At 32.8% G+C, this 25,136-nt stretch overlaps 2 pseudogenes; both read left to right on the top strand.

The window, feature by feature from the left end:
* Nucleotides 1-8,364: 8,364 nt before the first annotated feature.
* LOC143608991 (protein LONG AFTER FAR-RED 3-like) lies at nt 8,365-12,889 on the top strand (annotated as a pseudogene).
* Nucleotides 12,890-14,072: 1,183 nt separating this feature from the next.
* On the top strand, nt 14,073-18,025 carry LOC143608995 (protein LONG AFTER FAR-RED 3-like; annotated as a pseudogene).
* Nucleotides 18,026-25,136: the final 7,111 nt, after the last annotated feature.

The following is a 25,136-nucleotide window of genomic DNA, read 5'->3' as shown; positions in this document are numbered from 1 at the left end:
GTCAATGTTCATGATATGTTTGCTTATGGATACAAGAATATGTTTAATCACAAGAACTGTATGAACACTAGGCCCTTTTGCTTTAATCGTACTAGAAAAGGCGATTATGTAACCACCTACTGCACTCTTTTTTTATATCTTATTATATATGTCAAGCACTATGTACAAGTGTATTATGTAGTTTTCACGGTTTATTACCATAAACTTGGTTAGTTGGTTATGTTGGAGGTGCCCGTGAGGTATACACTAAATCCATTTATTGCCCAAGATGGGTTTGGGTTAAAACGAGTACTTATGTATTTAATAAATTTTGCCAATAAGATCAATAAGAAGTTGAGTGTTCAAATTATATAATTAAAAACTTGCTAGTCTAAGTAAATCACTTGCAAAAGCAAAAACTAGTTGCAAACATGTTAGACTCGAGTCTAGAAAATTGCTAAGACCGGTTTGAACAAATGTATTAAGAATAAAATATCACTAAAAAGGTTATTTTTAAAAAAAGTTTTATCGATTTGGATGGGCTTTCATGTTCATTGTTTTTTCGTAAATGGTAAATCAAAATCATCGGCTTGAGCATTTTTAAGCCGGCTTACCAAATTAAAAAAACAAACCAATTGTGAAACTAATTAGGTGGCCGAATTAAGTCGTTTCATTAGCTTAAACCGAACCTTAAACACCCCTAAACAATAGTAACACATTAATCATAGCCTTTCTTCCGAACAACTTAGGCCATTACACATTACTTGAGAGTTGAGACTAGTCCGTTAATTCATTCAACTCGTTTCATATTCGAATAGTTTTTCACGTTTGTAATGTGTTAACCAAACATGAATGACCTATAAGTTGTAAGTGCCCATTTGGGGTGAAGTTTGCTTTGATCATCTAGCCTTTCTTTACTTCCTCTATCTCAACACTAACTTTCTTTTAATTATTTATATTCTGATATCCTTTTTTATTTATTTTTGCATGTTTACTTGAATTTATAAATATGAACAATCCTTTATTTTATGTTTATTGATATTTAAGAGCATTTTAGATGCCTTTAACTATGATAAGACCGCTTAAGCTTTGCATTTAAGTGACATAACAAGTGCATGCTCCACAAATGCAGACACACCATTTTTTTTGAACGACCAACTAAATAACGCCAGGTACCCCATACGCGGTCCCTATTAGCTAAAGGTAGCCCGAGCCGGCCACTAGTCCGGACGGACGGAGCCCCTAGCGGTTCACCTGTTGAGGGATTCACCGGATAAAACCCGACCCCCACGCCCGCCAAACGGCACGACAACGAGGAGCCGGTAAAACCAGGTGAGATCAGGACTCGAACCCTGGCAAGCCAGGGTCATCCCTCATATCTCCAATATAAGTTGGTGGTAGTGAGGTTTGATCCCCTACCTCTCACTTGTAAAGTGAGTGTTCTACTATTGAGCCACAACCAACTTGCAGACACGCCATTTAAATATCAGATTTCTCATTTCTTTTTCTTTTTTTTTTTCTTTTGAATGGCTCTTTTATTAAATTTTCAAAAGCAAATTACACAAATATAATTAACAATAATACTTGATAATAATAAGTAATTTGCATTTTAAAAGTCTAGCGACTAGTTTTTTTAAAACTTTCCAACGATTATTTTTTTTAAAACTATATTACAATAAAATTTAATTATTAAAATTATTAAATTTTGTTTAGTTATTTAAATTATTTTTAATGAAAAGAAAATATTTGTTATATAAATATATAAAGTATATTGATAAAAGTATATTGATGATGTGAAAATAATATGGTTGTATGTGGAAACAATGAGTGTGGTTGTTGAAATATATGTTTGTTACTTTATTTTCAATTCAATGTCAAATATTTGTTTGTATAAGTACTTGTCAAGTTATCAACATTGTTTCTGGTATTGTATTGTTTATATGGAGTATTATTGGGATGATTGACTGGATGGATACTTATGGGCTTGGATGCTAGCTTGGGCTTGAAACTAAAGATGAGAAGGCCCAGCCCGTATGGGTTTGATTAAGAGTTTTGGTATAATAGAGCAAAGACCGCCTGATGCATGAGTAGTAGCGTTTTTTGAAAGATATTTTATATACGCTCTCGTTTTCTATTGTTAGAGCGTTTGTTTATGTAATTGTTCGTATTAAATCGTTACAATAGAGGCCTGAGTTTGTTCTCTATTTGGTGTAAATTGTAAGTTTTGAGAATAAAGATTTAGATTTAGAGTTTGTGACAGTGGTAGTATTGAGGGAGAAATGCGCATGTGGGAAGAATACGTGAAAAGTTGATGTGACATGCTGACTAGGCTTGCATGTTAGAATTGCGAATAGTCTAACGTGTTTGCCTATACTAAGCTGGAATGATAATACTAAGTTACTAATACTCAAGTGATGTTCATGTCAATGAACCATGAATTGCTGACCTCTAAGTGATTATATTAATATGTTATTTTAGTCGGTCTTCTATTAATAAATATGTAATCTAATTTTGGATGTGTTCACAATATAAGGAGTCAAAGTAAACCATTTTTGAGTTTAATTTATTACATTCCTTCTTTCATCCTATAGAATATTATTAGGATACACAAAAGCTATTAATCAATTGTATCTACTAGTAACATGGATTATGGATATGTGAATATAGACATTGACCGATTCAATAATTTTTGTTAGTGTAAGCCGACATGTTAGGATCAGGATGAAAGGCCTTTCATCCAGGTAAAAACAGTTTTATTTAATCGTAGCAAACTTAAAACTTTATGAGGACCTAGAGTTTGAAATGAAATTTAGGGGGTTTGCATAAAACTACATGAGTGTATAACATAGTGAGTCTGTATAATTACATAACGTATAATTACATAACACATGTAATTACACAACTTTATATACAATTACACAATCTTATATTATCAATATCAACATTTCATATAAAATTATTTTTTTCAATAACATATATGTAGCAATATTATATACACAAATTAAAGATATAATTTTTGTTTTAAAAGTAATGAATTAAAAAAGTTATTTGATTTAGAAAAAAAAATGGTGTAACTAGATTTTATCAAGGAAACTTTTGGTTTTTCGTTTTCCCATTTAAGTAAACTTTTAATTATTACTTACGACCTTGTCAATTGTCATTGTCATAATTTTAACCATTGAAAAACTTGATCAGAAGTCCTTTATCACTTCATTCGCTCGCATAAAAAAAAACCATTTCCTATTTTATCATTATTTATAAGAATTATATATATATATTAAAAAGCAAATGACAGTTAACTTACAAAAACATTATTCATAAAAACTAGCCAATTACTTTTATACACATGTCAAGAGAAATTAACTTATCACCCTGGTAGTTAGAACTTTAACTTTATATAATTTTATATTTGCTTTCCGTGTTGAATTTTACTTTCCATGTTATATCTCTCTTTTTATACATATTTTTCTTGCCGTTGTTTACACGTAAATATACTTTCTAGCAATATCTCTTCAATATAGCTTTTAATTTCATTTTACATATGACTTTATTAAAAGTTTATAAATTGATATTCTGTATGATGTAAACGTAGGAAAAAAAACATCATATGCATGACAAACATTGCGGTAAAGATACTAGTTAGGGGTGAGCAATAACCGAATTATTAACCGGAACCGAACCGAAAACCGACGAAACCGAACTGAAATAACCAAATTAACCGAAATTAACCAAACCGCACCGAACTCTTCATTTTTTTCCCCGTATTTTCAAGCCTTTTTTCCTTTATTTCATGCATTATATGTATTAGTAGTTTAATACTATCATTTTCATGTATTTATATCTCCATTTCATGTACTAATATCTAAAATTTCATATATTTATACATTTATTTCATTTAGTTATACCTTCGTTTCATGTATTTTTAAGCAAAATTTTAGCTCAAGTTTAATATTGGTTATTAACCGAAATTAACGGAACCAAACCGATAACCGATCGGTTCAGTTCAGTTAATGCTAATAACTGAACCGAACCCTGCACACCCTAATACTACTTTTAATTAAAATATAAGTTTTAACAAAACCATGTCAAACAAACATCCTATATATGATATTGTATTATTATTAATTTACAAATAACATTAATTATTAAATAAAACCGGTTTGGTCAATTGGTCCGGTACAGTAGTAGTTGTAAAAACATTGACATGATGAAACAAAAGCATGGTCGTGAAGAAGGACACGGGACAGCCGCCGTGTCTACCGCTACACCATTCTCACGCCCACCTCATTTTCTGCATTCATTCATTTTAGTTACCCAATTAATGCTCTCTGTTTTTCACCAAACATATTCACTTTTTTACTAAAGTAAAATTACCATCAATCCTTTTTTAACTCTGCTCAATCCTATAAACATAATTATTATTATTAATATTTATATAGCATTGCATATTTTCAAAAATATTATATAAGTTCAAATATGAGTAACGAACTAAATGTTCGGCGGGAAATTTGTTTATTTCGTCCATTTAATATATTATAAATGAACAAATGTGAATAGGGAATTTCGTTCGGCTAACTAAATAAACGAGCACAAACATAGGTCGTGTTTGTTTACGTTCATTCATTAATGTTTGTTCATTAAATGTTTTAATACTTTTTAATGACTTGTCTAATCGTATTATATAGATTTAAACAAAATTATAAACTATGGAACAAAGATATATATGAGTATAATGTGTTAATTAATATGTAAGGTTCACATATGAATATGAATGTTCAAAAAACGTCAACATAAACTTGGAAGCCATATTGAATCGTTGACACTGACCATTCCCGGTCAGTCAAACATAATGAAACATTTTGTGCTCATTTGTGTTCGTTCGTTTGTGCCCATAAACCGTTCACGAAAAGGTTTATTTCCTTAATGAACAGACACAAACAAGATGTTTCGTTCGATTAGCTGTGTGTGAACCTTCGCTTGTGCGATAAAAGTTTAACGGACAAAGATGAACAAGACTTTGTTCGATTCGGTTTGTTTACATCCCTAAATCACGATAAGGAGAAATAGTTAATGCCAGTTGTTAGATAGAGAGATTTTCATTTTTATTGTTTTAACAGCTAGATAGGGAAATTTGATTTAAATGATTTTAAAATGCTAATGATTATCGATTTAAAGATTTGTTGTTAAAAGAGTATGTGAAATTGTGAATTCTTATTGTACGAAAAATATTTTAAAATTTAAAGAAGCAAATAATTGAAAGAGATTTGATTTAAATGGATTTCGGATGGGCTGTTAAAAGGGTATATGTGAATTATTATTGTACAAAAAAATATTTAAAAACAAAAACAAAATAAATAACTGTTAAAAATTTTCATAAAATCTTGATTATTAATTATTTCTGTGGCATGTTGGGGTTCCAAGAACAACATTGGACACACGTTTTACTCATACATATGAAATGGTCCATGGGATATTCCTCCCCCCATGTTGTCTTGTCTTCTTACCTACAATATCATAAATTCATAAATGTATTCATAATAAATAAATAAATAAAAGTACCCAAAAAAAAAACATTGAATGCATAAAGTAGATATTACTCATATTAGGTGCCTATTTAAACCAACTGAGTCGTTTGAACCAAAGTTAATAAGCATGTCCGGCTAAGTCGTTTAGAAAATTATACGGTGTAGTTCACGGTTTAACTTTAAAAACTAGTTTCATAGTTTGAGACTTACAATCGACCATGTAAAGAAAACCAACCATTTACCTTTATCTATAATATCCAGTTATACAAGTATATAATCTAATTATAATAAATGAGTCATATTTATAATTATAATAAATGAGTCATATTTATAATTACGACCCAGGAGTCAAACCAGACCACAAACACCCTGGTTACTATCGCGGTTATTATATACGTATATGGTAAAGACGCCACACCATTCTAGTTTGGTCCGGTTAATGGTTCCATTATTTTATTATTTTGTATTCTTCGGTTTCGCTTTTTTTTTTAGTGATAAAAAACGTTAATACAAAATTTGATACACTTTGAACTCATTCATCATTTCAACATATATATAAACCACCTACACCTTCAATAACTTCTAAACGCTAACCTAACTTACAGCTCGCGAATTAGTAAATAAATGAATCAAAATCGGCCCAAAAACCGTTGTATGTATGTATGCATTATATCATCAAATTTTGAACCCGAAACTTAGTGGTCAACGATTGAATCGGAAAGTAATGAACAAACCGGAAAGTAAATATTATTTAAAAGCCTATTTGTTCTACGGTTCTACCTCGTCTTTTTCCGGGTCAGAAGCATGATGTCTCGGATCCTACCCGGAAAATTAAAGGCGTCATAATCCGCCTTGTAAATCCTGTAAGCCGCTACATCGTGAACAAAAGCAGCCTCCTCAGGTGTCTTAAAACTCCCGAGCCTTATGATATTATTATTGTTATTATTATTATAACTTGGTGCTAATAAGGTAGCTTCATACATACCCATCGACATGCTAACACCTTTATACTCAACAACCAAAGGCTCATCTTCTTCTGACATCATCATTGATTATCGATAGGGTAGATATTAGATAATCTAACGTAGATTAACAAGGTATATATAATTATATATTATTGATCAAATGGTGGGAATAAAAAAACAACAGATCCTAGAGAATAGGAACTAAAAACATATAATAGGAAGATTGGTATTGCTTATTTTTTCTTTTATATTCAATATAATTTTTAGTGGATAAAAATCTTATATTCAAGTTCCACAATCAATAAAGATTAAGAAAACAATTCACAATTAAAAAAGAAATATTATGCCGAAGTCATAATATAATTACCTTTAAACTTTTAACCATTTTAGTAGTGTAGAGTCGTAGATATGATATGTGATAGCTAGGGCTACCCAAACTGCTTGCCGTTTGTTTGAAAATTGCTTAAAAATGCTCGTTTGATTTTGGCTCGGTTTGAAAGTGAGTTGTTCAGCTTAATTTGATTTAAAACCAAGCCAAGCACGAGCAATGCCTTGCTCGGTTTGGTTCGGTTCGTTTTGCTTGAATTACTTTTATTTATTAGTTTTATATATAAATTTTATGTATATATATATAAAATTATATTATTTTTTTAAGTTTTTGAAATTTCCTTCTTTTGTGTTAACTTCAAAGTTTAAATTCAAACCATAGCCGCTCGTTTTATATATGTTTTGTCGTTAACTTTGAGTTTTAGACATTTTAAAGTTGGAAGTTTAGACATTTTAGAGTTAAAAGTCTTGAATTAATGATATTTTAAAGTTTTTTATAAACCTAAAATTGAAAACTTTGTATAAATCAAGCAGAACCATGCCGAATCAAGTAGGGGCGTTCATCGGATCGGATAACGGATTATTCGGGTTATTCGGATTTGAAAATTTTTAGACCCTATCCGAAATCCGATCCGAATTAGGAATATTCCTATCTGATCCGAATCTATCTGAATTCAATTCGGATCGGATTCGGATAATATCCGAATAATCCGAAATTATCCGAATAATCCGAAATAAAGCTAAAAATTTTTTCTATTTTTTTGTTCCTAACATTTAATAGTTTAGAACCACAATAAACATACAAACCGGAAAATACGAATTACTTTTAACATAAATTTAAAGTTTAAACTTCAAATAATAGTCTAAAATATATACCAAACTGGAAAATAGCAATAAAAACATGTTTTTTATTCGGATTAATCGGATATCCAAATAATCCGAACAATCCGAATTTTTAAAATCCATATCCGAATCCGAATTACTTATTCGGATATTCGGATTGATCCGATCCGAATATCCGAATAAGAATTCGGATCGGTTTATTTGGGTTTCGGTTTCGGATTTCTTGAACACCCCTAGAATCAAGCCGCTCGGTTTCAAACCAAACCAAGTTCAAGCATCAAAATATCGCTCGTTTCTTTAAATTCAATCCGCTTGGTTCGGCTCACTTTCAAACTAAACCAAGTCTGAGCAAACCTACGTTCGGTTCAGTTTGGCTCGAGTAGTGTACAGCCTGTTGAAAAGAATAATAAAAAAAACATAATGATATGTGACAACTAAAATAAAATAAGAATAAAAAAGTTACATAAAGAAATCAAAGAAAGTGTGTTGAAATCTTTGGAACATCAAGGGCGATAAGATTCTTACGGCAGCCATGAACACTGTTACTGCTAGTTTATCAGCTGCTTCAATTGTTGTTGTTCTTCTTTCACTTATAATCTCACTATGCATCCACAACACCCAACATAGTTACTTACTTTACTTTACTTAACTATCATTTCAGTTTCATATTTTCGATTCATTATAATAATATCAACAATATATAATTAATTTTACTTCAGGAATCGTTGCTGACGTATTGGTAACGAATGGGACCATATATACGAGTGATTCATCTCTTCTTCTGTTTGCTGATTCCATGGCTATTCGTGACGGTAGAATCCTTCGCATAGGAAACTATTCCTATGTTCAGGTATTCTGTTCTATGTACACACTTTAATGTATAATTTTCAGTTTTATATATATACACATATACATTTTAGATGTAATTTTCAGTTTTATATATACACATATACATTTTGGCCGGAATCTTGCCAAAGAAACGACGACAAAGTCTGATTAATCACGATTTTGGCCGGATTTGACCATGACTGATTAATTGGCCGACAAGTCCAAAATTAATCAGTGGGGTGGAGACTAGCGATTAATCACCGATTAATTCATCGCTAATCGCTACTCTACCGATCAGTGGCGAAGCTTGGACTAAAACACCGGCGGGGCGGACTCAAAATGTATTTAAAAAAGTTATAAACGAGGGGGCCGGGCTCAAATTTTCAACCGAAAACGGCTTAATTTACACTACGTATAACAAATGTCGGGTGAAAAACGGGTAAATTTACATTACCGCGCAAAAAAAAGGGGGTCCGGGCTTAACTTTTCGGTCGAAAACAGCTTAATTTATACTACGTATAACAAATTTCGGATGAAAAACGGGTAAATTCACACTACCGCGCACGAAAACGGGGTCCGGGCTTAACTTTTCGGTCGAAAACGGCTTAATTTACACTACGTATAACAAATTTCGGATGAAAAACGGGTAAATTTACACTATTACGCGAAAAAACAGGGGGGGGGGAGCTCCGGGCCCTCACTATACTTCGCCACTGCTACCAATACGATTTCATGTAATCAGAAGCAAAAATAGGTACGCGGTTAAAATCGGTACTAATCGGTCCAGATTGGTCCTTCGGTTTTAACCCGAGTTTTAAGCATCGACATTGACCCACCTCGTTCAAGTTTTTAAGCAACAGAAGATGATCAAATGAAGGTTCGAAATGTTAGAGGTTTGTTAAAAACCGATAGATATGATCAAACAAGGGTTCAATGTGCAGTGCCGGCTTTGAGTGGGGCAGGGAGGACGACCGCTCCCGGCCAGGTCACCCCGGTAGGTGGTCCATTGGCAAAGGCAAAACCTTTAAACACCTTGAGTTGGGAAGGTTTGACTGTTTGGGAGGTCTTGGGTTCAAGTCCCATAGACGACAAAAGTTATTAATAAATTCGCCTACAAAAAAATTTTAATAAGCCCATTTAAAAATTTAATTGTTTAAATCCAATAAAAAACCTTTTTACTTAAGGCCCAAAAAATTTTAACGTTTCTCGGGGACGGCCCTGTCAATGTGTGTGTGTGTGTGTGTGTAAGTTTAAAAAATTAAATAGAAATGGTGTATATGTATATAAAAGTTCGAAAAATTGCATATAAAATTCCTATCCGGTTAATCGCTATTTGGTACCCCACCGTCGGACTAGCGCCTAGCGATCTTTACAACACTGTTTATATTGTGGTCTTTAATATAGGAAGTATCTGGATATGGAACAAAGGAGTTAAATATCGAGGGGAAGATTGTCGTTCCCGGATTCATTGATTCTCATGTCCACTTGCTTTTTGGAGGACTCCAGGTTTTGCACTAATTCAACTTCCTCCTATAATATTTTAACTAACTTAACCAATAAGCTAACCGACTAAAAACTGAAATCAGATGGCGCGAGTGGAAGTGCGAGGCGTGAACACGAAGGTTGAGTTCATCAGAAAGGTTAAAGAAGCAGTTAAAAGTAAGTCCTCCAATCACACTATTTTACTTTTTTTTGTTATGTTATGAAATTGTAACATGATATACATTTTGTAGACATGAAAGAAGGTAGTTGGTTATTGGGTGGCGGATGGAATAATGATCTTTGGGGAGGAGAATTGCCATCCGCTTCGTGGATTGATGATATTACACCTCATCATCCTGTAAGTAACTTTACATACTGACATACTGTAACGGTTGATATAAACTGTTATAATCATGAATTCTTTTATTTGCAGGTTTGGCTTTCAAGGATGGATGGTCACATGGGTTTGGCTAACTCTTTGGCTCTAAAAATAGCCGGTGTTACGAGTAATACGCAAGATCCAGTTGGTGGAACTATTAGCAGAAATGAACACGGAGGTAATTTGAAACTTTAAACTTGTGGCGTATATGCCAGGTCAGCTTGCTGACTCGTGTATTTGGAATCTGTATATGCAGAGCCAACAGGACTTATGATTGATGCTGCAATGAAGGTTATTCTTTCGTGTATCCCAGAAGTTTCTGTAGAAGAACGGAGACAAGCATTGGACCGAGCTAGCAGGTATGTGTTAACGAGAGGTGTGACTACGGTTGTTGATTTTGGAAGATATTTTCCTGGTGCAACGGTAGAACATTCATGGGAAGATTTCACAGGTTTTTTGGTTTGTTTACATTATTATTATTATTATTTTATATCCATGGTTGACCACGGTTTGACTTACTCTGATAACTTGCAGATGTTTACAAATGGGCCGATTTATCTGGAAGAATGAAGATCAGGGTTTGCCTTTTTTTTCCAATGCCAACATGGTCACGTCTCGCTGTACGACGCTACTGGTTATCCATAATTTGACTTCAAAACTTTGTTTACGTTTGCTAATGAGTACATATTCAGATATTAGCATTGAATTTGATTTTCTTGTATTTATGTTAGGATATGGTTCAAACAACGGGTCGTAGGGTGAGCCAGTGGATATCTATAGGCGGTGTTAAAGCTTTCGCTGACGGGTCGTTGGGGTCCAACAGTGCGCTTTTCCACGAGGTGTGAAAAATAACAATAATAATAATTTTAATTTTAAGTAGGGGTGGCAAATGTGACCCATGGGTTGTATTAAAATGTATATAATGGGTCAAACTAAAAAAAGAAAATGATTGAAACAGGTCAAAACGGGTTGACATTTCTTGAAGTTTTTTTTTATTAGAACGAGAAAACGGAGGAAACTTTTTAGTACTTTTACTTTTTTAGTTTTTGATTTATATTTCGAGTTATGATTTTTTAATTAATTTTTTTGGATTTTTTAATGAGGGGTTTTTGAAATCTCAACCCATTTTGACCCAATTCAAAAACCCTCATTAAAAAATTCAAAAAAATTAATTAAAAAATCATAACTCAAAATATAAATCAAAAACTAAAAAAGTAAAAGTACTAAAAACTTTCTTCCGTTTTCTTCTTCCACAAAAAAAAACTTCAAGAAATGTCAACCCGGTTTAACCCATTTCAATCATTTTCTTTATTTAGTTTGACCCATTATATACATTTTAATATAGCTCATTCAACCCAATGGGTCACATTTGCCACCCCTAATTTTAAGTCAAAACTTATTGTTGAAATAGAACTAATTCATGTTTCTTGTAGCCATACACTGACGAGCCGTGGAATCTTGGACTCCACGTTACAGATGTAGAAAGCTTATATAATATGACCATGCAATCCGATAAATCTGGCCTCCAGGTATTAAATGTGTGCTTCATTGTATACATCTAAGTATGTAACAACATTACTTGACAATAAAACTTGTATCAGGTTGCAATTCATGCTATTGGAGACAAGGCCAACGATTTGGTTTTGGATATGTACAAATCAGTCGCTTCAACAAACGTGAAGAGGGATAGGAGATTTCGGGTATATTTTATTTAAAAAAAATATTATGTAGACGTTTTTTATAAATTAATAATATGCCCGTTTTTGCAGATTGAACACGCTCAACATTTGACACTTGAAAGTGTATCCAAGTTTGGTGAACAAGGAATCGTTGCTTCGGTGCAGGTAATTAAAGTGCTTAATTTTTATAACTTTTTATTACTTTATAAATTTACGCATATATGTTCATCATAAATAGTTAAAAATTTGTTGACAGCCAGATCAAATGTTAGGCGATGCTGACACGGCAGTTAAAAAGATTGGGCTCGAAAGGACGCAGAAAGGATCTTATTTATATCAATCACTCGTTGCTCACAACGCACTTGTGGCATTAGGTTCTGATTGGCCTGTGAGAACACTATTCATTAATTACTTTTGTAAATCGTTATATATACTTTTTACCGATGGTAAAATTTCAGGTAGTAGATATTAATCCGTTAAATGGTATTAAGACTGCAATTACGAGGATACCTCCTGGTTGGGATAAGCCTTGGAATTCAGCAGAGTGCATGAAACTAACTGATGCATTAAACGCGTAAGTAAACATATTATTGTATTATGCACATACAGTTTGTAAACATGTTAACCACTTTCACAGGCACACGATTTCTGCAGCACGTGCATGTTTTCTTGACGAGGATATAGGCTCCTTGTCGGCTGGCAAGATGGCCGATTTTGTGATATTGAACACTTGTGTGTGGGACCAGTTGGCGCACGAAACTACTTCAGTTGCAGCGACATATGTTGGAGGTGTGCAGGCTTATCCTTGAAACTTATGAGCCGAGAAAAATTACAGTTGAAGTACACCAATGCAAAAGGATCACTAGGTAAAATGTTCATTAAGTAGGTTAGTGAGATTTTTATTTACTGTATGATGTATTTTTTGTGTTGATGTTGTATCATGTTAATTGTTCTGTTATGCTTATGGATACAAAAATGTGTTTAAAGATAATAAGTTATAGAGGGTGGCTGGCGGTGGTGATGGGGGCAATGGTAGGTGGTGGTACTGGCGGTGGTGGCTTCTAGTAGAAATAATTTACAAGCTGTCAAGACTCAAAAGAAAATAAAATTTTACATTCTTTAAACTCAAAAGTTTTGTATATATGAGTTCCAGTTAAGCATATAAGAACAAACTATATTATGAGTTATCAGTATCAACATTCATGGTCCAATTTTAATGGTGGTTATGCAAATCCGTGAGTCGAATCGTTAGTCATAGTTTTTGAATTTTGTAAACCGAACAAAACCATCGCATAACTGAAACAACTTGGTTAAACAGACATATATCAAAGCATGAATTTTCCTTTTTTAATGAAACTCGAGAACACCTCTTTTAAATTTTTCTTTCTTAAATGAAACTCAGGAACACAACATATTTTTACCATCTCTTCTTTTCCTTCCCTTTCCTCAGTTAAGTGAAACTCGGGAACACAGTGCGAGTCTCGTTGACGAGAGAAAGGAAATAAAGGTTTTCCTTCCCATTCTTTCCTTTCTTCCCACACTTTCTTTCCTTCCAATTCCTTTTAAATTGAAAAGAAACCAATCACCTCCATTTTACTTTATACATGTTTCTCTTCCTTTTCTTTTCCTTTTAATGAAACTCAGGAACACACATATTCTTCAATCTTTCTCTCTCTCTTCATAAATAAAATTTGGAAACACAACCATCTCAATCTTTCGGTTCCTCCCTTAGGCAAAACTTGGGAAAGTAAAGAAAAAATTAAAAAAAATGTTCTCGAATTTCATTAACGAAAAGAAAAGGAGAGAAAATAAAGAGTAAAATGACGGAAAAAAATGCCATTAGAAAGAAAAGAAGAAAGGAGAAGATAAACATAGAAAATTTTATTTCATTCCATTTGGTTCCTTTCCATAAAAAATAAAATAAATGAAAACACAAAATCTTGAAGATTCTTTTAATATATACAAAACAACAAACTAAGTACGTTACGTACCAAGATCCAACCTGTCTTGTCTTGGAATCTTGTTAGGAATCCTAATCATATTCAGCCATCGGAGACTCCAAAGCCAAAGCCATCAACATGAACATGAATATGAATATGAAGAATACTACTACCACTAGTTTATCAGCAGCTTCACTCCTTATTCTTCTTCTTTCATTCATAATCTCACACAACTTCCATATTATTATCATCCATTGTTAGTTACATAACACTTAACAAACCAACATTCATTTCATTTTCACATTTTCACCCCAAGGAAGGGAGATCCACTCTACGACCGGCAGATTTGCTCGTCTTTGGTTGGGCCGGGGGAAAACACGCTTGTGTTGACCTAACAGGGGTATCTCCCTTAGCTGGTTTGAGGGATAATGGGTTTGTAGCTGGAATGAAAAGGGCTGAAACGAATAAGGTGGAGAAACATGCTAAAGCCTGCGAAGAGAACCAACATGTTTTTGTCCCTCTGGCTTTTGATACATTTGGCTCCTTGGCACCGGAAGCTATCCGTTTTCTAACCAGGGTCCAACAGGTTGTGCATAGCAATGTGTCGACTCCAAAGGAGCAGGGGTATGTCTTTAGCAGGTTAGGGTTTGCAATTCAGAAAGGGGTGGCGGCGCAACTTGTTGCCCGCATACCTGCTATATTGATGTAATATCTATGTTTCTACGTATTGGAACCCAATTTTTAACACATCTATTTTATAATTATTTAAGCATTATAAAATAAAAAAAAAATTATTTTCTTGCAGATGTATCAACCAGCTGGTGGTTTTCATCATCTTCGGGTATTGTTGCTGACGTGTTGGTGACAAATGGGACCATATACACTAGTCATGTTATGTTTGCTGATTCTATGGCTATTCGTGACGGACGAATACTCCGCATTGGAAACTATTCATATGTTCAGGTATTATTATATTATGTTATATTTATATATATTCATGCACTTATGTTTGAATGATTAAATTGTTTGTTTGTTTGTTAGGGTTTATAAGCAGGTTAGTGACCTAATTAATTAGTAGTAATTTAATCAACATTAAAATGTGTGATGAATATTAATCAACTTTAATTCTTTCAAGATTTCACTTATGTCTGTTGAACAAGGAATTTCGTTCGATTAACTAAATGAACAAACACGAACATAAGCCATGTTCGTTCAATTGTGTCCATGAACGTTCGACGACAATGTGTTCGTTTATATTTGTTCACGGAAGGTTTTTAATGACTTTTCTAATCTTATCATATAGATTTAAGCAACATTATTATTATTATTATTATTAACTATAAAACAAATACATATATAATTAGCACTATGTGATTGATTTATGTCAATTAATATATAAATATAAATGTTAAAAAAACACACCAACACAAATTTGGTTCATTTGTTAATATATGAATGTTAACAGTTCACAAACAAGTTCATTTTCTTAATGGGCGAACACGAACAGGTTGTTTCGTATTCGTTTACAGGTTACAGCCATACTTATATCTGAGTTCGTTCTGTGTTGTTCAATGCAGGAAGTATCTGGATATGGAACGAAGGAGTTAAATCTCGAGGGGAAGATTGTCGTTCCCGGATTCATTGATTCTCATGTCCACTTCCTTTTTGGAGGACTCCAGGTTCTGCACTAATTCATTTCAGCTTCCTCCTATAATATTTAACTAACTTAACTGATTAGCTAACTGACTGAGAAATGAAAACAGATGGCGGGAGTCGAAGTACGAGGCGTGAACACGAAGGACGAGTTTGTTAAAAAGGTTAAAGAAGCAGTTAAAAGTAAGTCATGATCCAGTCATGCTATTTTTTTTTTATTATTTTTTTTTGTTATGTTAAAAAATTGTAACATGATATACATATTGCAGACATGAAAGAAGGTGGTTGGTTATTGGGCGGTGGATGGAATAATGATCTTTGGGGAGGAGAATCGCCATCCGCTTCGTGGATTGACGATATTACACCTCATCATCCTGTAAGTAACATTACATACTGACATACTATAACAGTTAATATAAACTCGTTATGATCAAATTCTTTGATATGCAGGTATGGCTTACTCGGATGGATGGTCACATGGGTTTGGCTAACTCTTTGGCTCTAAAGTTAGCTGGTGTTACGAGTAATACGCAAGATCCAGTTGGTGGAACCATTAGCAGAAATGAACATGGAGGTAATTTAAGTTAAACGATTAGTCGATAGTAGATACCAGATTAGCTTGCTGACTCGCTGTTTCGTTTATTTATATGCAGAACCTACAGGACTGATGATTGATGCTGCAATGAAGCTTATTCTTTCGTGTATTCCAGAAGTTTCTGTAGAAGAACGCAGACAAGCATTGGACCGAGCTAGCAGACATGCTTTAATGAGGGGTGTGACTACAGTTGTTGACGTTGGAAGATATTTTCCTGGCGCGCCCGAAGAGCATTCATGGGAAGATTTTACAGGTTTTTTAGTTCGTTCACGTTATCATATTAATATTCATTTTTGAACTATGGTTGACCAAGTTACACTTTCTCTGATAAACTTGCAGATGTTTACAAATGGGCCGATTTATCTGGAAGAATGATGGTTAGAGTTTGCCTTTTCTTTCCAATGTCGACATGGTCACGTCTCGCTGTATGACTCTACTGGTTATCCATAGTTTTGACTTCACAACTGTTTTTACATTTGCTAAACCGTTTAATGAGTTGCATATTAAGTTATTAATTAACATTGAATTTGATTTTCTTGTTTTATGTTAGGATATGGTTCAAACAACGGGTCGTAGGGTGAGCCAGTGGATATATTTAGGCGGTGTTAAAGCTTTTTCTGACGGATCATTGGGGTCGAACAGTGCGCTTTTCCATAAGGTGTGAATAATAATAATAATAACAATAATAATAATAATAACTTATAAGTCAAGATTATTTTTTACTTACATTTTAATTCATGTTTCTTGTAGCCATATGCTGACGAGTCAACGAATCTTGGACTCCAAGTTACAGATATAGAAAGCTTATATTATTTAACCGTGCAATCCGACAAATCTGGCCTCCAGGTATTTTTTTTTAAACTATCGTTAAATGCGTGCTTCGTTGAATATATGTCAGTATGCAAACTTGCATCAGGTTGCAATTCATGCTATTGGAGACAAGGCCAATGACTTGGTTTTGGATATGTACAAATCAGTTGTTACAACCAACGGGAAGAAAGATCGGAGATTCCGGGTATATTTTATTTTAAAAATATTATTTAAACTTTTTTATAAATTAATAATATGTCCGGTTTTGCAGATTGAACACGCTCAACATTTGACACTTGAAAGTATATCCAAGTTTGGTGAACAAGGAATTGTTGCTTCTGTGCAGGTAATTAAACTATTAAAATACTTAATTTATGACTTTTATGACTTTTAAATTTGCAAATATATATTCATAAGCAATGGTTGAAAAAAAACTATTGACAGCCGGATCATTTGTTGGACGATGCTGACTCAGCGCTTAAAAAAATCGGGCTAGAGAGGACGCAGAAAGGATCTTATTTATTTCAGTCACTCCATGCTGGCAATGCACTTGTGGCATTTGGTTCTGATTGGCCTGTGAGAACACTTTTAGTTAACCATTTTTGTAAACCGTTATGTTTAGTTGTTTACTATGTATCGATGGTAAAACTTTTAATTTCAGGTTGCGGACATTAATCCTTTAAATAGTATAAAGACTGCAATAGCGAGGATACCGCCTGGTTGGGATAAGCCTTGGAATTCAGCGGAGTGTATGAAGTTAACTGATGCATTAAACGCGTAAGTAAACATATTACATATTGTTTTATGCACATACACATACAGTTTATAAACATGTTAACCACTTTCACAGGCACACGATTTCTGCAGCACGTGCATGTTTTCTTGACGAGGATATAGGGTCGTTGTCTGTTGGCAAGATAGCAGATTTTGTCATATTGAACACTTGTGTGTGGGACCAGTTGGCGCACGAAACCACTTCAGTTGCAGCAACATGTCAGTGGCGTGCAGGCTTATCCTTGAGACTTTGAGTCACAGATGAAAACAAAAGATACTTGTGTTGATTAAGTAGGTAGTTTGATGTCATTGATTAGTGATGATTTAATTTATTGTATGATATGATTTTTGTGTTGATGTGGTTTCATGATCAGTGGTGAAGCTTGGGCAAGTTTTTTTTTTTTTTTTTTTGGGGGGGGGGGGCTCTAATTTTTGGTCGAAAACAGGTAAATTTACACTGCATATACAAATTTCCCGGGGAAAACGGGTAAATTTACACTATTGCGCAAAAAAACAGGGGGCCGGGCCCTCACTAAGCTTCGTCAATGTTCATGATATGTTTGCTTATGGATACAAGAATATGTTTAATCACAAGAACTGTATGAACACTAGGCCCTTTTGCTTTAATCGTACTAGAAAAGGCGATTATGTAACCACCTACTGCACTCTCTTTTTATATCTTATTATATATGTCAAGCACTATGTACAAGTGTATTATGTAGTTTTCACGGTTTATTACCATAAACTTGGTTAGTTGGTTATGTTGGAGGTGCCCGTGAGGTATACACTAAATCCATTTATTGCCCAAGATGGGTTTGGGTTAAAACGAGTACTTATGTATTTAATAAATTTTGCCAATAAGATCAATAAGAAGTTGAGTGTTCAAATTATATAATTAAAAACTTGCTAGTCTAAGTAAATCACTTGCAAAAGCAAAAACTAGTTGCAAACATGTTAGACTCGAGTCTAGAAAATTGCTAAGACCGGTTTGAACAAATGTATTAAGAATAAAATATCACTAAAAAGGTTATTTTTAAAAAAAGTTTTATCGATTTGGATGGGCTTTCATGTTCATTGTTTTTTCGTAAATGGTAAATCAAAATCATCGGCTTGAGCATTTTTAAGCCGGCTTACCAAATTAAAAAAACAAACCAATTGTGAAACTAATTAGGTGGCCGAATTAAGTCGTTTCATTAGCTTAAACCGAACCTTAAACACCCCTAAACAATAGTAACACATTAATCATAGCCTTTCTTCCGAACAACTTAGGCCATTACACATTACTTGAGAGTTGAGACTAGTCCGTTAATTCATTCAACTCGTTTCATATTCGAATAGTTTTTCACGTTTGTAATGTGTTAACCAAACATGAATGACCTATAAGTTGTAAGTGCCCATTTGGGGTGAAGTTTGCTTTGATCATCTAGCCTTTCTTTACTTCCTCTATCTCAACACTAACTTTCTTTTAATTATTTATATTCTGATATCCTTTTTTATTTATTTTTGCATGTTTACTTGAATTTATAAATATGAACAATCCTTTATTTTATGTTTATTGATATTTAAGAGCATTTTAGATGCCTTTAACTATGATAAGACCGCTTAAGCTTTGCATTTAAGTGACATAACAAGTGCATGCTCCACAAATGCAGACACACCATTTTTTTTGAACGACCAACTAAATAACGCCAGGTACCCCATACGCGGTCCCTATTAGCTAAAGGTAGCCCGAGCCGGCCACTAGTCCGGACGGACGGAGCCCCTAGCGGTTCACCTGTTGAGGGATTCACCGGATAAAACCCGACCCCCACGCCCGCCAAACGGCACGACAACGAGGAGCCGGTAAAACCAGGTGAGATCAGGACTCGAACCCTGGCAAGCCAGGGTCATCCCTCATATCTCCAATATAAGTTGGTGGTAGTGAGGTTTGATCCCCTACCTCTCACTTGTAAAGTGAGTGTTCTACTATTGAGCCACAACCAACTTGCAGACACGCCATTTAAATATCAGATTTCTCATTTCTTTTTCTTTTTTTTTTCTTTTGAATGGCTCTTTTATTAAATTTTCAAAAGCAAATTACACAAATATAATTAACAATAATACTTGATAATAATAAGTAATTTGCATTTTAAAAGTCTAGCGACTAGTTTTTTTAAAACTTTCCAACGATTATTTTTTTTAAAACTATATTACAATAAAATTTAATTATTAAAATTATTAAATTTTGTTTAGTTATTTAAATTATTTTTAATGAAAAGAAAATATTTGTTATATAAATATATAAAGTATATTGATAAAAGTATATTGATGATGTGAAAATAATATGGTTGTATGTGGAAACAATGAGTGTGGTTGTTGAAATATATGTTTGTTACTTTATTTTCAATTCAATGTCAAATATTTGTTTGTATAAGTACTTGTCAAGTTATCAACATTGTTTCTGGTATTGTATTGTTTATATGGAGTATTATTGGGATGATTGACTGGATGGATACTTATGGGCTTGGATGCTAGCTTGGGCTTGAAACTAAAGATGAGAAGGCCCAGCCCGTATGGGTTTGATTAAGAGTTTTGGTATAATAGAGCAAAGACCGCCTGATGCATGAGTAGTAGCGTTTTTTGAAAGATATTTTATATACGCTCTCGTTTTCTATTGTTAGAGCGTTTGTTTATGTAATTGTTCGTATTAAATCGTTACAATAGAGGCCTGAGTTTGTTCTCTATTTGGTGTAAATTGTAAGTTTTGAGAATAAAGATTTAGATTTAGAGTTTGTGACAGTGGTAGTATTGAGGGAGAAATGCGCATGTGGGAAGAATACGTGAAAAGTTGATGTGACATGCTGACTAGGCTTGCATGTTAGAATTGCGAATAGTCTAACGTGTTTGCCTATACTAAGCTGGAATGATAATACTAAGTTACTAATACTCAAGTGATGTTCATGTCAATGAACCATGAATTGCTGACCTCTAAGTGATTATATTAATATGTTATTTTAGTCGGTCTTCTATTAATAAATATGTAATCTAATTTTGGATGTGTTCACAATATAAGGAGTCAAAGTAAACCATTTTTGAGTTTAATTTATTACATTCCTTCTTTCATCCTATAGAATATTATTAGGATACACAAAAGCTATTAATCAATTGTATCTACTAGTAACATGGATTATGGATATGTGAATATAGACATTGACCGATTCAATAATTTTTGTTAGTGTAAGCCGACATGTTAGGATCAGGATGAAAGGCCTTTCATCCAGGTAAAAACAGTTTTATTTAATCGTAGCAAACTTAAAACTTTATGAGGACCTAGAGTTTGAAATGAAATTTAGGGGGTTTGCATAAAACTACATGAGTGTATAACATAGTGAGTCTGTATAATTACATAACGTATAATTACATAACACATGTAATTACACAACTTTATATACAATTACACAATCTTATATTATCAATATCAACATTTCATATAAAATTATTTTTTTCAATAACATATATGTAGCAATATTATATACACAAATTAAAGATATAATTTTTGTTTTAAAAGTAATGAATTAAAAAAGTTATTTGATTTAGAAAAAAAAATGGTGTAACTAGATTTTATCAAGGAAACTTTTGGTTTTTCGTTTTCCCATTTAAGTAAACTTTTAATTATTACTTACGACCTTGTCAATTGTCATTGTCATAATTTTAACCATTGAAAAACTTGATCAGAAGTCCTTTATCACTTCATTCGCTCGCATAAAAAAAAACCATTTCCTATTTTATCATTATTTATAAGAATTATATATATATATTAAAAAGCAAATGACAGTTAACTTACAAAAACATTATTCATAAAAACTAGCCAATTACTTTTATACACATGTCAAGAGAAATTAACTTATCACCCTGGTAGTTAGAACTTTAACTTTATATAATTTTATATTTGCTTTCCGTGTTGAATTTTACTTTCCATGTTATATCTCTCTTTTTATACATATTTTTCTTGCCGTTGTTTACACGTAAATATACTTTCTAGCAATATCTCTTCAATATAGCTTTTAATTTCATTTTACATATGACTTTATTAAAAGTTTATAAATTGATATTCTGTATGATGTAAACGTAGGAAAAAAAACATCATATGCATGACAAACATTGCGGTAAAGATACTAGTTAGGGGTGAGCAATAACCGAATTATTAACCGGAACCGAACCGAAAACCGACGAAACCGAACTGAAATAACCAAATTAACCGAAATTAACCAAACCGCACCGAACTCTTCATTTTTTTCCCCGTATTTTCAAGCCTTTTTTCCTTTATTTCATGCATTATATGTATTAGTAGTTTAATACTATCATTTTCATGTATTTATATCTCCATTTCATGTACTAATATCTAAAATTTCATATATTTATACATTTATTTCATTTAGTTATACCTTCGTTTCATGTATTTTTAAGCAAAATTTTAGCTCAAGTTTAATATTGGTTATTAACCGAAATTAACGGAACCAAACCGATAACCGATCGGTTCAGTTCGGTTAATGCTAATAACTGAACCGAACCCTGCACACCCTAATACTACTTTTAATTAAAATATAAGTTTTAACAAAACCATGTCAAACAAACATCCTATATATGATATTGTATTATTATTAATTTACAAATAACATTAATTATTAAATAAAACCGGTTTGGTCAATTGGTCCGGTACAGTAGTAGTTGTAAAAACATTGACATGATGAAACAAAAGCATGGTCGTGAAGAAGGACACGGGACAGCCGCCGTGTCTACCGCTACACCATTCTCACGCCCACCTCATTTTCTGCATTCATTCATTTTAGTTACCCAATTAATGCTCTCTGTTTTTCACCAAACATATTCACTTTTTTACTAAAGTAAAATTACCATCAATCCTTTTTTAACTCTGCTCAATCCTATAAACATAATTATTATTATTAATATTTATATAGCATTGCATATTTTCAAAAATATTATATAAGTTCAAATATGAGTAACGAACTAAATGTTCGGCGGGAAATTTGTTTATTTCGTCCATTTAATATATTATAAATGAACAAATGTGAATAGGGAATTTCGTTCGGCTAACTAAATAAACGAGCACAAACATAGGTCGTGTTTGTTTACGTTCATTCATTAATGTTTGTTCATTAAATGTTTTAATACTTTTTAATGACTTGTCTAATCGTATTATATAGATTTAAACAAAATTATAAACTATGGAACAAAGATATATATGAGTATAATGTGTTAATTAATATGTAAGGTTCACATATGAATATGAATGTTCAAAAAACGTCAACATAAACTTGGAAGCCATATTGAATCGTTGACACTGACCATTCCCGGTCAGTCAAACATAATGAAACATTTTGTGCTCATTTGTGTTCGTTCGTTTGTGCCCATAAACCGTTCACGAAAAGGTTTATTTCCTTAATGAACAGACACAAACAAGATGTTTCGTTCGATTAGCTGTGTGTGAACCTTCGCTTGTGCGATAAAAGTTTAACGGACAAAGATGAACAAGACTTTGTTCGATTCGGTTTGTTTACATCCCTAAATCACGATAAGGAGAAATAGTTAATGCCAGTTGTTAGATAGAGAGATTTTCATTTTTATTGTTTTAACAGCTAGATAGGGAAATTTGATTTAAATGATTTTAAAATGCTAATGATTATCGATTTAAAGATTTGTTGTTAAAAGAGTATGTGAAATTGTGAATTCTTATTGTACGAAAAATATTTTAAAATTTAAAGAAGCAAATAATTGAAAGAGATTTGATTTAAATGGATTTCGGATGGGCTGTTAAAAGGGTATATGTGAATTATTATTGTACAAAAAAATATTTAAAAACAAAAACAAAATAAATAACTGTTAAAAATTTTCATAAAATCTTGATTATTAATTATTTCTGTGGCATGTTGGGGTTCCAAGAACAACATTGGACACACGTTTTACTCATACATATGAAATGGTCCATGGGATATTCCTCCCCCCATGTTGTCTTGTCTTCTTACCTACAATATCATAAATTCATAAATGTATTCATAATAAATAAATAAATAAAAGTACCCAAAAAAAAAACATTGAATGCATAAAGTAGATATTACTCATATTAGGTGCCTATTTAAACCAACTGAGTCGTTTGAACCAAAGTTAATAAGCATGTCCGGCTAAGTCGTTTAGAAAATTATACGGTGTAGTTCACGGTTTAACTTTAAAAACTAGTTTCATAGTTTGAGACTTACAATCGACCATGTAAAGAAAACCAACCATTTACCTTTATCTATAATATCCAGTTATACAAGTATATAATCTAATTATAATAAATGAGTCATATTTATAATTATAATAAATGAGTCATATTTATAATTACGACCCAGGAGTCAAACCAGACCACAAACACCCTGGTTACTATCGCGGTTATTATATACGTATATGGTAAAGACGCCACACCATTCTAGTTTGGTCCGGTTAATGGTTCCATTATTTTATTATTTTGTATTCTTCGGTTTCGCTTTTTTTTTTAGTGATAAAAAACGTTAATACAAAATTTGATACACTTTGAACTCATTCATCATTTCAACATATATATAAACCACCTACACCTTCAATAACTTCTAAACGCTAACCTAACTTACAGCTCGCGAATTAGTAAATAAATGAATCAAAATCGGCCCAAAAACCGTTGTATGTATGTATGCATTATATCATCAAATTTTGAACCCGAAACTTAGTGGTCAACGATTGAATCGGAAAGTAATGAACAAACCGGAAAGTAAATATTATTTAAAAGCCTATTTGTTCTACGGTTCTACCTCGTCTTTTTCCGGGTCAGAAGCATGATGTCTCGGATCCTACCCGGAAAATTAAAGGCGTCATAATCCGCCTTGTAAATCCTGTAAGCCGCTACATCGTGAACAAAAGCAGCCTCCTCAGGTGTCTTAAAACTCCCGAGCCTTATGATATTATTATTGTTATTATTATTATAACTTGGTGCTAATAAGGTAGCTTCATACATACCCATCGACATGCTAACACCTTTATACTCAACAACCAAAGGCTCATCTTCTTCTGACATCATCATTGATTATCGATAGGGTAGATATTAGATAATCTAACGTAGATTAACAAGGTATATATAATTATATATTATTGATCAAATGGTGGGAATAAAAAAACAACAGATCCTAGAGAATAGGAACTAAAAACATATAATAGGAAGATTGGTATTGCTTATTTTTTCTTTTATATTCAATATAATTTTTAGTGGATAAAAATCTTATATTCAAGTTCCACAATCAATAAAGATTAAGAAAACAATTCACAATTAAAAAAGAAATATTATGCC

Source organism: Bidens hawaiensis, unplaced genomic scaffold (assembly GCF_021521415.1).
Source record: "Bidens hawaiensis isolate Kalapana, Puna unplaced genomic scaffold, B.hawaiensis_p1.1 tig00419464_1, whole genome shotgun sequence".
Lineage (NCBI taxonomy): Eukaryota > Viridiplantae > Streptophyta > Magnoliopsida > Asterales > Asteraceae > Bidens > Bidens hawaiensis.
This window is presented reverse-complemented; position numbering and strand designations above follow the sequence as displayed.